This window comes from Cyanistes caeruleus, chromosome 23, assembly GCF_971803275.1.
Source record: "Cyanistes caeruleus chromosome 23, bCyaCae1.hap1.1, whole genome shotgun sequence".
Classification (NCBI taxonomy): Eukaryota; Metazoa; Chordata; class Aves; order Passeriformes; family Paridae; genus Cyanistes; species Cyanistes caeruleus.
The window spans coordinates 7,066,151-7,081,396 of NC_141723.1; the positions used below are offsets into that span (position 1 = coordinate 7,066,151).

General features: G+C 52.3%; 1 long non-coding RNA gene across 2 annotated transcripts; it reads left to right on the forward strand.

The window, feature by feature from the left end:
- Nucleotides 1-247: 247 nt before the first annotated feature.
- Nucleotides 248-7,201, forward strand: LOC147649507 (uncharacterized). 2 transcript variants are annotated; one of them, XR_015278896.1, is made up of 15 exons: nt 248-439; nt 1,312-1,373; nt 1,452-1,495; nt 1,590-1,655; nt 1,840-1,919; nt 1,990-3,054; nt 3,133-3,176; nt 3,271-3,336; nt 3,521-3,600; nt 3,673-3,828; nt 4,714-4,775; nt 4,854-4,897; nt 4,989-5,033; nt 5,903-5,946; nt 6,942-7,201. It is a non-coding gene; the product is annotated as an uncharacterized LOC147649507 (long non-coding RNA). The 2 variants fall into 2 exon arrangements; XR_015278895.1 differs by lacking the exon at nt 248-439 and having other exon boundaries at nt 481-1,373.
- Nucleotides 7,202-15,246: the final 8,045 nt, after the last annotated feature.

The following is a 15,246-nucleotide window of genomic DNA, read 5'->3' on the forward strand; positions in this document are numbered from 1 at the left end:
ATCAGCAGGGGTAAAGAGGGTTTAGGGTTCCTCTCTCATTTCAGTGAAGAGGCTCTTTCAATTTGCTTCAGCCTGCTAAGAGCAGGCATCTTTTTGGGCATTTGAAGCAGCAGAAGTTTTGAAAACACCTCAAAGAAAACAATATTGAATACAGGGAGTATTTAAGTTCATGGTTTTGTGTTGGGGGTTCAGGGGCAATAAGGTGCTTTTATAATGACTCTTCTTCTTGGCTTTTTTTTTTTTTTAGGAGAATTTCCAGAAGTTCTAGGTCACATCAAGTGCGATACTTCAGATTCTCGCAGCAGATTCATCGTAACACAAAAGGGAACCGCCCCCGCAGCAGCTTTCCTTAGCAGCGGATCGTCCCCTCGCACAGATTCACTTCAGAGAGATAAGACGAGGGCTGTGGTCACAGAGGGGATAAAAACAGGGCGGTGGGGTAGGATTCACACCGGTTAGGGGTTTTGAGTCAGCTATGCGGGGGGGAAGGTTTGGGAAATGGCCTCTGGGGCCACAGTGCGGGAAAGGCTCACTTTAGCGAACAATGCTGAGGCGGGCACGGCAGAGCAGTCCCAGGGTGTGTTGCCACTTGTCTCTTGTGCTTTCTGTATCTTCTGTACATCTCGTGTAACATATCTCTTGTCTTAGCCCTCCCAGGAGCTTATAAGAAACCCCAGGTCCTTCCGTTCATCTCCCATCTTTGCATTCCTCGGCCCGGCACCGGCGAAGCTTCTATGCGGGAGTTCGGACAGGCGTCAGAATCGCATCTGTCTTTAGAAGCATGTGATCGGATGTTTTCTTAGGTCTCGTTCTCAGCTGTGTCAACAGCTATATGCAGCAGTGTTTCTTTACAGTGGATAAGGACTTGTGCCGATTCAAAGGCAGGCAGAGGCTTCCAGCCACAGGATTCTCAGGCATCCGTCTCTGCGGTTCTTGGAAAATAGTTGTTCCGTTAGCATCTTTTCCCTCCAGGGTCATCGGATCCCGGCAGGCTCGCCTCGGGTCCCTCCTCGGTCATCTCGTTCAGCATTCTCTCGGTCCTCGTGAGGACTTTCTTGTCTCAGAGAGTTTTCTCTCCCTGTCACGTCCCCTTGTCTCACGGGTGTCTGGGGGTATTTGGTCCGGAGCTGCTCTGCCCTGGCGCCCAGCCTGGTTGTAGGTGTTTAAGGACAAGTCCCGGGCACTTGTAATTGGAGATTTGTTATACGGGCTGTAGTTGGAGTCTAGGTGGTATTCTTATGTTGGCAGCAGGTTTCTGGAGCTGTGAAGTTACCCTGCAGCACTTTGACTTTTTTCCTAACTTTCTTTCAGATTCAGACAGATTGACCTCCTGGCAGAACACCTGTCCCAGATGAGGGGGTCCCCCTGAGAAGGTCGGTCACGGTTTTACTTTGCAGCGGGGCTGGAACCGGTCACTGTGTTACAGCTCTGCTCTTTGTATTTATTTCTAGGAAGTAAAGCCGGATAGCAGCGGGGAAGGCGAAGCAGGTGGAAGGTGAGCCTCGGTTGGTGGAGAGAAGCAGTTGTTCTTGCTGGGGTCTCAGTTTCTGGTGCAACTCCAAGCATCCCTGCTTGTTGGTGTGTTTTAGGCTGCCTCCTGATGCTGTGCTGAGGCCCCCTCACTGACCTGCCAAGAGACCCGGTTTGCTTCTCTGGTGAGCCCCAGCAAATATTACCGGAGTCCGTGACGAAGCCTCGACCTCGTCCACGTGTCGGTGCGGTCCTGGTACCCTTTAGGCGTGGCCGAGGAGTCACGGCAAGTCGGGGGCGTCGGAAGGAGCGGCGAGGGCGCGCTCAACTTTCAGTGACGCTACATCGCCTGCTCTCCGTTTATCCTAGGCGTACCCTGCGATGATGGCATCCGCCTCGGAGCGTGGCCGAAGCGTGTGGCCGGAGGACCTGGGAGTTCCTAAGAGACGGTGAGTAGGAGTCTCTTAGGTGAATATGCCACTAAGATTGTGCACTTACATTTGGTTTTCTTTATCATAGGTGATGATACTTGTCTGAGACAACAGCCCGGTGAGAGAAGAACTTCCCAGACAGCGAGGTGGCTTTGTTTGGCTCCCGACCGGCCTCTCGCCGTGACTCACATCTTCAGCCCTCTGAGAGATAAGTGGAGCCCACAGAGGGGATCAAAGCAGGGCGGCGGTCGGGACTGAGATTGGTTTGGGTTTTTGAGTGAGCTTTGGGGATGGGGAGGTTCTGGAAATGACCCCATAGGCCTCAGTGAGGGAAAGCCTCACTTTGGTTCGCAATGCTGAGGCAGGCAGGGCAGAGCAGTCCCAAGGTGTGTTGTCACTTGTCTCTCGTGCTTTCTGTGTCTTCTGTGCATCTCGTGTAATGTGTCTCTTGCCTTAGTCCTCCCAGGGGCTTATGAGAAACCCCGGGGTCCTTCCGTTCATCTCCCATCTTTGCGTTCCTCGGCCCGGCGCCGGCAAAGCTTCGATTCGGGAGGTCAGACACGTGTCAGAATCGCATCTGTATTCAGAAGCACGTGATCTTTTTAGGTCTCGTTCTCAGCTGTGTCGACAGCTATGTGCAGCAATGTTTCTTTACAGTGGATAAGGACTTGTGCCGATTCAAAGGCAGGCAGAGGCTTCCCGCCACAGGATTCTCGGGCATCCGTCTTTGCGGTTCTTGGAAAAAGTTGTTCTGTTAGCATCTTTTTCCTCCGGGGTCACCCGAGCCCGGCAGGCTCGCCTGGGGTCCCTCCTCGGTCATCTCGTTCAGCATTCTCTCAGTCCTCGTGAGGACTTTCTCTCCCTGTCATGTCCCCTCGTGTCACGGGTGTCTGGGGGTATTTGGTCCGGAGCTGCTCTGCCCTGGCGCCCAGCCCGGTTGTAGGTGTTTAAGGACAAGTCCCGGGCACTTGTAATTGGAGATTTGTAATACGGGCTGTAGTTGGAGTCTAGCTGGTATTCTTATGTTGGCAGCAGGTGTCTGGAGCTGTGAAGTTACCCTGCAAAAGTTTTTTCCTAACTTTCTTTCAGATTCAGACAGATTGACCTCCTGGCAGAGTACTGCATCCCAGATGATGGGCGTCCCCCTGAGAAGGTCGGTCACGGTTTTACTTTGCAGCGGGGCTGGAACCGGTCACTGTGTTACAGCTCTGCTCTTTGTATTTATTTCTAGGAAGTAAAGCCGGATAGCAGCGGGGAAGGCGAAGCAGGTGGAAGGTGAGCCTCGGTTGGTGGAGAGAAGCAGTTGTTCTTGCTGGGGTCTCAGTTTCTGGTGCAACTCCAAGCATCCCTGCTTGTTGGTGTGTTTTAGGCTGCCTCCTGATGCTGTGCTGAGGCCCCCTCACTGACCTGCCAAGAGACCCGGTTTGCTTCTCTGGTGAGCCCCAGCAAATATTACCGGAGTCCGTGACGAAGCCTCGACCTTGTCCACGTGTCGGTGCGGTCCTGGTACCCTTTAGGTGTGGCCGAGGAGTCACGGCAAGTCGGGGGCGTCGGAAGGAGCGGCGAGGGCGTGCTCAACTTTCAATGACGCTACATCGCCTTCTCTCCGTTTATCCTAGGCGTACCCTGCGACGACAGCATCCGCCTCGGAGCGTGGCCGAAACGTGCGGCCAGAGGACCTGGGAGTTCCTAAGAGCTGGTGAGTAAGAGTTGGGTTTTGGTGAATATGCCACTAAGATTGTGCACTTACATTTGGTTTTCTTTATCATAGGTGATGATACTTGTCTGAGACAACAGCCCGGTGAGAGAAGAACTTCCCAGACAGCGAGGTGGCTTTGTTTGGCTCCAGACCGGCCTCTCGCCGTGACTCACATCTTCAGCCCTCTGAGAGATAAGTGGAGCCCACAGAGGGGATCAAAGCAGGGCGGTGGGTCAGGACTGAGATCGGTTTGGGTTTTTGAGTGAGCTTTGGGGATGGGGAGGTTCTGGAAATGACCCCATAGGCCCCAGTGAGGGAAAGCCTCACTTTGGTTCGCAATGCTGAGGCAGGCAGGGCAGAGCAGTCCCAGGGTGTGTTGCCACTTGTCTCTCGTGCCTTCTGTGGCTTATGTGCATCTTGTGTAACATCTCTATTGCCTTAGTCCTCCCAGGGGCTTATGAGAAACCCCGGGGTCCTTCCGTTCATCTCCCATCTTTGCATTCCTCGGCCCGGCACCGGCGAAGCTTCTATGCGGGAGTTCGGACAGGCGTCAGAATCGCATCTGTCTTTAGAAGCATGTGATCGGATGTTTTCTTAGGTCTCGTTCTCAGCTGTGTCAACAGCTATATGCAGCAGTGTTTCTTTACAGTGGATAAGGACTTGTGCCGATTCAAAGGCAGGCAGAGGCTTCCAGCCACAGGATTCTCGGGCATCCGTCTTTGCGGTTCTTGGAAAATAGTTGTTCCGTTAGTATCTTTTTCCTCCGGGGTCACCGGAGCCCGGCAGGCTCGCCTCGGGTCCCTCCTCGGTCATCTCGTTCAGCATTCTCTCGGTCCTCATGAGGACTTTCTTGTCTCAGAGAGTTTTCTCTCCTTGTCATGTCCCCTTGTCTCACGTGTCATGGGTGTCTGGTGGTATTTGGTCCGGAGCTGCTCTGCCCTGGCGCCCAGTCCGGTTGTAGGTGTTTAAGGACAAGTCCCGGGCACTTGTAATTGGAGATTTGTAATACGGGCTGTAGTTGGAGTCTAGGTGGTATTCTTATGTTGGCAGCAGGTTTCTGGAGCTGTGAAGTTACCCTGCAGCACTTTGACTTTTTTCCTAACTTTCTTTCAGATTCAGACAGATTGACCTCCTGGCAGAACACCTGTCCCAGATGAGGGGGTCCCCCTGAGAAGGTCGGTCACAGTTTTACTTTGCGGCGGGGCTGGAACCGGTCACTGTGTTACAGCTCTGCTCTTTGTATTTATTTCTAGGAAGTAAAGCCGGATAGCAGCGGGGAAGGCGAAGCAGGTGGAAGGTGAGCCTCGGTTGGTGGAGAGAAGCAGTTGTTCTTGCTGGGGTCGCAGTTTCTGCTATAACTTTAATCCCTTGGTTTTTTTTTATTTTAGGTGGTCTACTTGCAAGATATCCCAGCCCAGGATGCTGGAGGACAGGTGGGTGCAAGCTCTGTGTGTGTTTTGGTGTTTAAGTCCCTGGTTTGCTGCTAATCTTTAGTTCTTGAAGATAGAATGAAAGAACCACATCACAAATCCCACCTTGTGGATCCTGACACACATTGGTGTCACGGACAGGATTCTGAGAGACAGAAGGGGTTGCAGGTTTATCGTGCAGTCAGTATCAGGGGAAAGACGTTTCGCCTCAGCCGCCCCTAGCCTGCCACGTCGGTGAGCAGTGTCTAGAAAGCAAGGGAGGTGACTCGAATTTCTTAAAAACAGTACATGCCTCAGGGCAAAGCACCCCACACTCGTTTGAGGGCTCTGTCTTCAGAACTTTACAGGCGATCTTTGAGTATGATAAGTGGGACTGAGAGGTTTTTCTGTTTAAAGTCCCTGGTTTGCTGCTAATCTTTAGTTCTCTAAGATAGAAGGAAAGAACCACATCACAAATCCCACCTTGTGGATCCTGACACGAATCGGTGTCACGGACAGGATTCTGAGAGACAGAAGGGGTTGCAGGTTTATCGTGCAGTCATTATCAAAGGAAAGACGTTTCGCCTCAGCCGCCCCTAGCCTGCCACGCTGGTGAGCAGTGTCTAGAAAGCAAGGGAGGTGACTCGAATTTGTTAAAAACAGCACATGCCTCAGGGCAAAGCACCCCACACTCGTTTGAGGGCTCTGTCTTCAGAACTTTACAGGGGATCTTTGAGTACGAGAGGTGGGACTGAGTGGTTTTTCTTCTGTTTCAGTCCCTGGTTGGCTGACAAGCTTTTGTAGTCCAAGATGGAATAAAGGAACCACATTGGGAATTCCACCTTGTGCATTGTGACAGTAACTCAGTGCTTTTTTCTTTTCTGTCTTTGCAGGATTCGGCGTTGCCCCGAGCACGGCAAGGAGCAGAGATGAGCAGGTGAGTTGGCATTTTGAAGCTAAGTTAGAGGACAGGGCTGTAGTGGGATGGGCTCCTCTGAAGCCAAGGGAGAGGGTTTCTTTGCAAGCTCGCCAGAGCTTTTGCTGGGCAGGGCAGTTCCAATCCATCTTCTCGTTGTCTCGTGTTTCACGTCATTGGCCATCTCAGCCTCTCGACGTCATCGTGGATTTTTTCGCCTGAGGAACCGGCCTTCGCATCCACAGCTATCGCCGCGTTCACCCGGCAGACATCGCCTGCGACTGCCTTGTACCATGCCTGCCTCTGTAAAACTAACTGCATTGTGCCTGCCTCTGTAAAACTAACTGCATTGTGCCTGCCTCTGTAAAACTAACTGCACTGTGCCTGCCTCTGTAACTTAACTGCATTGTGCCTGCCTCTGTAAAACTAACTGCATTGTGCCTGCCTCTGTAACTTAACTGCATTGTGCCTGCCTCTGTAAAACTAACTGCATTGTGCCTGCCTCTGTAAAACTAACTGCACTGTGCCTGCCTCTGTAACTTAACTGCACTGTGCCTGCCTCTGTAACTTAACTGCATTGTGCCTGCCTCTGTAAAACTAACTGCACTGTGCCTGCCTCTGTAACTTAACTGCATTGTGCCTGCCTCTGTAAAACTAACTGCACTGTGCCTGCCTCTGTAACTTAACTTAACTTTAACTGCACTGTGCCTGCCTCTGTAACTTAACTTAACTTTAACTGCACTGTGCCTGCCTCTGTAACTTAACTTAACTTTAACTGCACTGTGCCTGCCTCTGTAACTTAACTTTAACTGCACTGTGCCTGCCTCTGTAACTTAACTGCATTGGTTTGGAGCTGCCCTGCCCTGGCACAGAGTTAGAGTTAGGTGGAACAATTATAAAAGGTTACAGTTCCTCTTTTCTATGAGGTTTTTGTGTAGAAAATATGTGGGCCTAGAGGGTGGCTGAGTCATAGCTACCATAGAATTCCTCACTGACCACCTTGTGTTGTCTTGCAGGTCTCTGATGCCTATTTTCTGAGGATCTACCGTTTGATGTTGAGAAGCAGCAGTGAGAAGATATCTCAGGGCATTTTGTTCAGCAGAGTGTTTCAAATAAGGGTTGCGGTCACTGTGCGAGTTAGTCTCCTGCTGCGTGTCAGAGTGTGTCTGTCTGTGAGAGTCGGTGGGTCTGGGTCTGCTTGTGTGCATGTGTGTTGAGTGGTTCTAACCTCGTATGTATGGCTTTTGCTTTCTAGGACTTGCAATTCACTTTTAAATTTAGAATAAAAAATCCCCAGCTGGGGGGGTTTTTTTTTTTTCCCTCCCAGCTGGGGTTTTTTTTCCTCGGTCCCGGCCGGTCTGCGAGGCGACAGTCATCGCCAAAGTTTGGGCACGGACCGGCCCCGGACCGAGGTTTTCGTCAGGCAGGCTGAATTTGAGGCCCCCCGGGAACCGAGTTCCCGTGGGGTAGGATTGGGGTGTGTGTTTGTGTCGAGTGGTTCTAACCTGGTATGTATGGCTTTTGCTTTCCAGGACTTGCAATTCACTTTTAAATTTAGAATAAAAAATCCCCAGCTGGGGGGGTTTTTTTTTTTTTCCCTCCCAGCTGGGGTTTTTTTTCCTCGGTCCCGGCCGGTCTGCGAGGCGACAGTCATCGCCAAAGTTTGGGCACGGACTGGCCCCGGACCGAGGTTTTCGTCAGGCAGGCTGATTTTCAGGGTCCCGGGAACCACGTTCCCGAGGACCAACGACAGCAGGATTATAATGGGGCGGTGGAGAGGAGTGTGAAGGTGAGTATGTGTGCGAGCTGAAGCCGGCTTCTGTGGCGAATGAGTATTGTGTTTTCTGTGTGCTCCTTGTGGTTTGGCATAGCAGTAATAATGAAACAGCATGTATTGACCTTTCCAGAACTGTAGAAATAGTTATATTCTGTTAATATGTATTTGGCTTGTATTGTTCTGTATTTGCATTTGCTGCTGTGTTTCACTGTATTACTCTGTATGTGAATGAGGAATTTTTCAGTGTGTACATGGATTGTATTGTAATGCATTTGTCTCCAGTTTCTCTGTGTTTTGCTGTAGTGTAAATAAATTCATTAAATAAAGGTGAATAAACCTTCATCCCCCTCCCCCCTCTCCCCCCCGGCTCTTGTGTTTTTGGTGTGGTGTAGTCTTTATTTTCATTCTATTTCTTGCTTTTCAATCTCTTTCTAACTTTCTCTAAGTCTCTGTCACTGTTGCTCACTCTATTTTTCTGTTTCTTTTCTCTCCAACTCTGTTTCCTTTCCCTCTAGCTCCGAGTTAGACAGAAAGCAACTGGACTTGCTTCCTTTCCACTGTAACTCCGAGTTACGGTGAACAGGAATTGTCTAAGTTTCCTTTCTCTCTGCCTCTGAGTTAGAAAGAAAAGAAATAGAGTTAGTTTCTCTCCACTCTCCCTCGGTTTCTTTTCTCTCCAACTCGGTTTCCTTTCCCTCTAGCTCCGAGTTAGACAGAAAGCAACTGGACTCGATTCCTTTCCACTGTAACTCCGAGTTACAGTGAACAGGGATTGTCTCAGTTTCCTTTCTCTCTGCCTCTGATTTAGATGGAAAGGAAGTAGAGTTGGTTTCTCTCCACTGTCCCTCTCTTTCTTTTCACTTTGACTCTGTTTCCCTTTTCTCTGTACCTCTGACTTGGACTTAGTTTCTTTTTGCTCCCCCTCTGTTTCCCTTTTCTCTGTGACTCTGACTTGGACTTTGACTTGGACTTAGTTTCTTTTTGCTCCCCCTCTGTTTCCCTTTTCTCTGTGACTTGGACTTTGACTTTGACTTGGACTTAGTTTCTTTTTGCTCCCCCTCTGTTTCCCTTTTCTCTGTGACTTTGACTTGGACTTAGTTTCTTTTTGCTCCCCCTCTGTTTCCCTTTCCTCTGTGACTCTGACTTTGTTTCTCTTCACTCTCTCTATTTTCTTTCCCTCAAACTTTAACTCATTTCTCTTCTCTCTAACTTCTTGTTTTGCTTTCTAGCTTAAACTTTAAACTTAGAAAAAGCAGCAGTAGAACCTTTTGTGCTCCCGGGGAGTAAAAAAACAATTTAAATAAAAATTATAAAATACATACCACTTACTCCCCGGGAGCACAAAACCTTCTACTGCTGCACCAGACTTATTATTTTTATTCTTTTTCTTTGTAGTATATATACTATATAGTGGGGCTCCAGCCCCTCCCACCTACACTATACCTAGTACCCACCCCTATCCCACCCTCACTCACACCTGGCACACCACTGACCCTCCCCTAGCACTCACACAAGCCCTGCACCCACCCCCCTATGCACACCCCATCCACAACCACCCACCCCCCCTATGCACCCCCCAAGCACCCACCCCTCCTGCACACCCCAGCCCCAAAGACAGCCCCCCACCCCAGCACCCCCACTCCCAACACACCAGCAACAACGGGAGCCCCCCCAATCAACACAACACCCACCAAAACACTACCCCTCAACCCCAGCAGAGGCCCCGAGCTGCCCATCACGCCACACCACCCCCCGGCGCCGCTCCGCCCCTCGGGACCGCCCCAGAAGCGTCGATCACGGCGCCCCACCCCCGGCACCGCCCCCCAGAACCGCCCCCACGCCGTCCATCACGCAGCCCCGCCCCGCGGCTCCGCCCCCGGCACCACCCCCGAGCCGCCCGTCACGGCGCCCCGCCCCCCGGCACCGCCCCCGAGCCGCCCGTCACGGCGCCCCGCCCCCCGACACCGCCTCGCAGCTGCCCGTCACGGCGCCCCGCCCCTCGACACCGCCCCGCAGCTGTCCGTCAACGCGCTCCGCCCCGATGACATCACACGGCCGCCATTTTGTAAAAAAATATCAACATTCATATTTTTAATGAAATACATACAAAAACACGACAAAACGACACGATAACACAACCACCCCACCCCGCACACACCCCGCCGACCGCGCCACGGCAAAAAATCGGTCCCGAAACCGCAGAAAAAGTCGCGATCACGGTCGCCCCCCCCAAGCCCCGCGCCGCCGCGAGAGCGCCCCGAGCCGACCCGGAACGACACTCCGGCGCGCGCCAGCGCGCCGGAGAGTCGTTCCGGGTCGGCGCGGGGCGCTCCCGAGGCCGGGCGGCTCCGGTAAAAGCCCCGGCACGGCCGCCGCCATCTTGACCGGAAGTGCATCACCAGCACCACGGCAACCGCCCGGAAAACCCCTCCTCCCCGCCCCGCCCACCGGTACCGCCCCCGAGCCGTCCGTCACGCCGCCCCACCCCCCGGCACCGCCCCCCCGCCTGCCCGTCAAGGCGCTCCGCCCCGATGATGTCACCCGGCCGCCATTTTGTAAAAAAATATAAACAATCACATTTTTAATAAAATAAACCCAGAAAAACGACAAAAAGACACCGTAACATAAGCACCCCACCCCGCACACACCCCGCCGACCTCGGCACGCCAAAAAACCCATCCCGAAGCCGCACAAACAGCCGCGATCACCGTCACACCCCCAAGCGCCGCGCGGCCGCGGGACGGCCCCGCGCGGACACGGAACGACCCTCCGGCGCGCTGGCGCGCGCCGGAGGGTCGTTCCGTGTCCGCGCGGGGCCGTCCCGCGGCCGCGCGGCTCCGGTAAACCCCCCGGCACGGGCGCCGCCATCTTGACCGGAAGTGCGTCACCGGCACCACGGCAACCGCCCGGAACTGCCCTCCTGGCCGCCCCGCCCACCGGTACCGCCCCCCCGCCTGCCCGTCAAGGCGCTCCGCCCCTCGGCACCGCCCCCCAGCCCGCCCATCACTCCGCTCCGCCCCGATGACATCAGACGGCCGCCATTTTGTAAAAAAATATAAACAATCACATTTTTAATAAAATAAACCCAGAAAAACGACAAAAAGACACCGTAACATAAGCACCCCACCCCGCACACACCCCGCCGACCCCGGCACGCCAAAAAACCCGTCCCGAAGCCCCTGAAACAATCCTGACCACCGTCGCCCCCCCAAGCGCCGCGCGGCCGCGGGAGCGCCCCGCGCCGACCCGGAACGACCCTCCGGCGCGCGCCAGCGCGCCGGAGGGTCGTTCCGGGTCGGCGCGGGGCGCTCCCGCGGCCGCGCGGCTCCGGTAAACCCCCCGGCACGGGCGCCGCCATCTTGACCGGAAGCGCGTCACCGGCGCGACGGCACCCGCCCGGAAGCCCCCACGGCGCATGCGCGGCGCCATTTTGTCCCGGAAAAAAATCAAATCGAGAATCCCAAATCCCGGCGCCGAGAAGCGCGAGAAAAACGGCACCGAATGCCGCGCGGCAGCGCGGCATTCGGTGCCGTTTTTCTCGCGCTTCTCGGCGCCGCGTTTTAAAGCCACACAGAAGCACGACACTATAATTAAGCATAACCACATGGGCGCGGCCATTTTGAACCGGAAATATAGGGCGCCGCCATGTTTTTCCCGGAAATATAGGGCGCCGCCATGTTTTTCCCGGAAATATAGGGCGCGGCCATTTTGAACCGGAAATATAGGGCGCAGCCATGTTTTTGCCGGAAATAGAGGGCGCGGCCATTTTGAACCGGAAATTGATGGGCGCCGCCATGTTTTTGCCGGAAATACATGGGCGCGGCCATTTTAAACCGGAAATACATGGGGGCGGCCATGTTTTTGCCGGAAATACAGGGCGCGGCCATTTTAAACCGGAAATACATGGGGGCGGCCATGTTTTTGCCGGAAATACTTAGCAGCCGCCATATTTAATCTGAAATTCAAAGCTACAGCTCCAGACTCGAGTTCCAGGTTGCAATTCCAGGCTCAATTTCCAGGTGATAGTTCTAGGTCAGGGTTCTATGTCAGGGTTCTAGGTCAGGGTTCTAGGTCAGGGTTCTAGATCAGGTTCTAGGTCAGGGTTCTAGATCAGGTTCTAGATCAGGTTCTAGATCGGGTTCTAGATCGGGTTCTAGATCAGGTTCCAGATCAGGTTCTAGATCAGGTTCTAGATTTCAGTTTCACTTTCAGTTTCACTTTCAGTTTCACTTTCACTTTCGGTTTCACTTTCGGTTTCGGTTTCACTTTCACTTTCGGTTTCACTTTCACTTTCACTTTCGGTTTCACTTTCTGTTTCAGTTTCAGTTTCACTTTCAGTTTCACTTTCGGTTTCGGTTTCACTTTCACTTTCAGTTTCACTTTCACTTTCGGTTTCACTTTCACTTTCGGTTTCAGTTTCAGTTTCACTTTCAGTTTCACTTTCGGTTTCGGTTTCACTTTCACTTTCTGTTTCACTTTCAGTTTCGGTTTCACTTTCGGTTTCACTTTCGGTTTGGGTTAGGGTTAGGGTTAGGGTTAGGGTTAGGGTTAGGGTTAGGGTTAGGGTTAGGGTTAGGGTTAGGGTTAGGGTTAGGGTTAGGGTTAGGGGTTAGGGTTAGGGTTAGGGTTAGGGTTAGGGTTAGGGTTAGGGTTAGGGTTAGGGTTAGGGTTAGGGTTAGGGTTAGGGTTAGGGTTAGGGTTAGGGTTAGGGTTAGGGTTAGGGTTAGGGTTAGGGTTAGGGTTAGGGTTAGGGTTAGGGTTAGGGTTAGGGTTAGGGTTAGGGTTAGGGTTAGGGTTAGGGTTAGGGTTAGGGTTAGGGTTAGGGTTAGGGTTAGGGTTAGGGTTAGGGTTAGGGTTAGGGTTAGGGTTAGGGTTAGGGTTAGGGTTAGGGTTAGGGTTAGGGTTAGGGTTAGGGTTAGGGTTAGGGTTAGGGTTAGGGTTAGGGTTAGGGTTAGGGTTAGGGTTAGGGTTAGGGTTAGGGTTAGGGTTAGGGTTAGGGTTAGGGTTAGGGTTAGGGTTAGGGTTAGGGTTAGGGTTAGGGTTAGGGTTAGGGTTAGGGTTAGGGTTAGGGTTAGGGTTAGGGTTAGGGTTAGGGTTAGGGTTAGGGTTAGGGTTAGGGTTAGGGTTAGGGTTAGGGTTAGGGTTAGGGTTAGGGTTAGGGTTAGGGTTAGGGTTAGGGTTAGGGTTAGGGTTAGGGTTAGGGTTAGGGTTAGGGTTAGGGTTAGGGTTAGGGTTAGGGTTAGGGTTAGGGTTAGGGTTAGGGTTAGGGTTAGGGTTAGGGTTAGGGTTAGGGTTAGGGTTAGGGTTAGGGTTAGGGTTAGGGTTAGGGTTAGGGTTAGGGTTAGGGTTAGGGTTAGGGTTAGGGTTAGGGTTAGGGTTAGGGTTAGGGTTAGGGTTAGGGTTAGGGTTAGGGTTAGGGTTAGGGTTAGGGTTAGGGTTAGGGTTAGGGTTAGGGTTAGGGTTAGGGTTAGGGTTAGGGTTAGGGTTAGGGTTAGGGTTAGGGTTAGGGTTAGGGTTAGGGTTAGGGTTAGGGTTAGGGTTAGGGTTAGGGTTAGGGTTAGGGTTAGGGTTAGGGTTAGGGTTAGGGTTAGGGTTAGGGTTAGGGTTAGGGTTAGGGTTAGGGTTAGGGTTAGGGTTAGGGTTAGGGTTAGGGTTAGGGTTAGGGTTAGGGTTAGGGTTAGGGTTAGGGTTAGGGTTAGGGTTAGGGTTAGGGTTAGGGTTAGGGTTAGGGTTAGGGTTAGGGTTAGGGTTAGGGTTAGGGTTAGGGTTAGGGTTAGGGTTAGGGTTAGGGTTAGGGTTAGGGTTAGGGTTAGGGTTAGGGTTAGGGTTAGGGTTAGGGTTAGGGTTAGGGTTAGGGTTGGGTTAGGGTTAGGGTTAGGGTTAGGGTTAGGGTTAGGGTTAGGGTTAGGGTTAGGGTTAGGGTTAGGGTTAGGGTTAGGGTTAGGGTTAGGGTTAGGGTTAGGGTTAGGGTTAGGGTTAGGGTTAGGGTTAGGGTTAGGGTTAGGGTTAGGGTTAGGGTTAGGGTTAGGGTTAGGGTTAGGGTTAGGGTTAGGGTTAGGGTTAGGGTTAGGGTTAGGGTTGGGTTAGGGTTAGGGTTAGGGTTAGGGTTAGGGTTAGGGTTAGGGTTAGGGTTAGGGTTAGGGTTAGGGTTAGGGTTAGGGTTAGGGTTAGGGTTAGGGTTAGGTTAGGGTTAGGGTTAGGGTTAGGGTTAGGGTTAGGGTTAGGGTTAGGGTTAGGGTTAGGGTTAGGGTTAGGGTTAGGGTTAGGGTTAGGGTTAGGGTTAGGGTTAGGGTTAGGGTTAGGGTTAGGGTTGGGTTGGGTTAGGGTTAGGGTTAGGGTTAGGGTTAGGGTTAGGGTTAGGGTTGGGTTAGGGTTAGGGTTAGGGTTAGGGTTGGGTTGGGTTAGGGTTAGGGTTAGGGTTAGGGTTAGGGTTAGGGTTAGGGTTAGGGTTAGGGTTAGGGTTAGGGTTAGGGTTAGGGTTAGGGTTAGGGTTAGGGTTAGGGTTAGGGTTAGGGTTAGGGTTAGGGTTAGGGTTAGGGTTAGGGTTAGGGTTAGGGTTAGGGTTAGGGTTAGGGTTAGGGTTAGGTTAGGGTTAGGGTTAGGGTTAGGGTTAGGGTTAGGGTTAGGGTTAGGGTTAGGGTTAGGGTTAGGGTTAGGGTTAGGGTTAGGGTTAGGGTTAGGGTTAGGGTTAGGGTTAGGGTTGGGTTAGGGTTAGGGTTAGGGTTAGGGTTAGGGTTAGGGTTAGGGTTAGGGTTAGGGTTAGGGTTAGGGTTAGGGTTAGGGTTAGGGTTAGGGTTAGGGTTAGGGTTAGGGTTGGGTTAGGGTTAGGGTTAGGGTTAGGGTTGGGTTAGGGTTAGGGTTAGGGTTAGGTTAGGGTTAGGGTTAGGGTTAGGGTTAGGGTTAGGGTTAGGGTTAGGGTTAGGGTTAGGGTTAGGGTTAGGGTTAGGGTTAGGGTTAGGGTTAGGGTTAGGGTTAGGGTTAGGGTTAGGGTTAGGGTTAGGGGTTGGGTTAGGGTTAGGGTTAGGGTTAGGGTTAGGGTTAGGGTTAGGGTTAGGGTTAGGGTTAGGGTTAGGGTTAGGGTTAGGTTAGGGTTAGGGTTAGGGTTAGGGTTAGGGTTAGGGTTAGGGTTAGGGTTAGGGTTAGGGTTAGGGTTAGGGTTAGGGTTAGGGTTAGGGTTAGGGTTAGGGTTAGGGTTAGGGTTAGGGTTAGGGGTTAGGGTTAGGGTTAGGGTTAGGGTTAGGGTTAGGGTTAGGGTTAGGGTTAGGGTTAGGGTTAGGGTTAGGGTTAGGGTTAGGGTTAGGGTTAGGGTTAGGGTTAGGGTTAGGGTTAGGGTTAGGGTTAGGGTTAGGGTTAGGGTTAGGGTAGGGTTAGGGTTAGGGTTAGGGTTAGGGTTAGGGTTAGGGTTAGGGTTTTAGGTTAGGGTTAGGGTTAGGGTTAGGGTTAGGGTTAGGGTTAGGGTTAGGGTTAGGGTTAGGGTTAGGGTTAGGTTAGGGTTAGGGTTAGGGTTAGGGTTAGGGTTAGGGTTAGGGTTAGGGTTAGGGTTA